General features: G+C 36.5%; 1 non-coding gene across 1 annotated transcript; it reads right to left on the bottom strand.

The window, feature by feature from the left end:
- Window positions 1–610: 610 nt before the first annotated feature.
- On the bottom strand, window positions 611–717 carry LOC139851187 (small nucleolar RNA R71). The gene has a single exon (XR_011760543.1). It is a non-coding gene; the product is annotated as a small nucleolar RNA R71 (small nucleolar RNA).
- Window positions 718–1,309: the final 592 nt, after the last annotated feature.

Raw genomic sequence — 1,309 nt, 5'->3', positions numbered from 1 at the left:
GATTTTTCTTTAGAATCTTCATCTAGTCGACCAAGTACTCCAATTTAAATTTCCGATAATCCATTTTTTGAACCCAGCCTCACAATTGAGAATCTGGAGAATATTCAGGGACAATTCAGAAATCCTGAACCACTAATCACTCCTCCTGAACCACAAATTACACATCCAGAAATTGTCGAGGAAGAAACCATTAAGTCAGAATCCTCTAGTGATTCAGATTCAACAAATTCAATCATGGAAAATCTGGAACCTCTAAGTATGGAAGACCAAATGAGAGCTAAACGCACTGGCCAAGGTCACGCAATTACTCAACCAGACATTAGATTATGAAATCAAAGGACAAATCCTACACATGGTAACTAATCAATGCCAATTTAGTGGTGATCCGAAGGAAGATCCAAATGAACATCTTCGTACCTTTAATAGGATCTGTACACTATTCAAAATCAGAGAAGTTGAGGATTAACAGATCTATCTCATGTTATTTCCCTGGACTTTAAAGGGAGAAGCCAAAGATTGGTTAGAATCGTTACTTGAAGGGGCGATTGATACATGGAATGTTTTAGTTAAAAAATTTCTTAAACAATTCTTTCCGGCATCTAAAGCCGTGAGACTTCAAGGAGAAATAGTTACGTTCACGCAAAAGTCAAATGAAACCTTATATGAAGCATGGACAAGATTTGGAAAGTTATTGAGAGGATGTCCTCAACATGGTTTAGACACTTATCAAATAGTACAAATATTCTATCAAGGATGCGATATTACTACACGAAAAGACATCGACATAGCAGCTGGTGGTTCCATTATGAAGAAAACCGCAACTAAAACTTATAAAATTATTGATAACACTGCTTCCCACTCACATGAGTGGCATCAAGAAAAAGATATCGTTAGATCATCTAAAGCGGCTAGAGCCGATTCTAGCCATGACTTTGATTCCATTTCCGCAAAGATAGATGCTTTCGAGAGACGAATGGAAAAGATGACTAAAGATATTCACGCAATACGAATTAGTTGTGAGCAGTGTGGAGGACCACATTTGACAAAAGATTGTCTCAGTATTGAACAAACAATGGAACAAAGAGAGAATGTTTCATACATGAACCAAAGGCCTGGAAATAATTACCAAGGTAATTATCAACCGCCAAGACCAAATTACAATCAAAATCAGAATTATAACCGAAATGTTCAATACAACAACCAACAAGGTCCTAGCAATCAACAAGTATCCAATAATACTTACAACCAGCAAAGACCTATTTTTCCAAATAAACCACCACAAACCGATGATAAAAAGCCAAATTCAAAA

This window comes from Rutidosis leptorrhynchoides, chromosome 5 (assembly GCF_046630445.1).
Source record: "Rutidosis leptorrhynchoides isolate AG116_Rl617_1_P2 chromosome 5, CSIRO_AGI_Rlap_v1, whole genome shotgun sequence".
NCBI classification, from domain to species: Eukaryota; Viridiplantae; Streptophyta; class Magnoliopsida; order Asterales; family Asteraceae; genus Rutidosis; species Rutidosis leptorrhynchoides.
The sequence above is the reverse complement of the archived record's forward strand: the minus strand, read 5'-3'. Positions and strand labels throughout refer to the sequence as shown.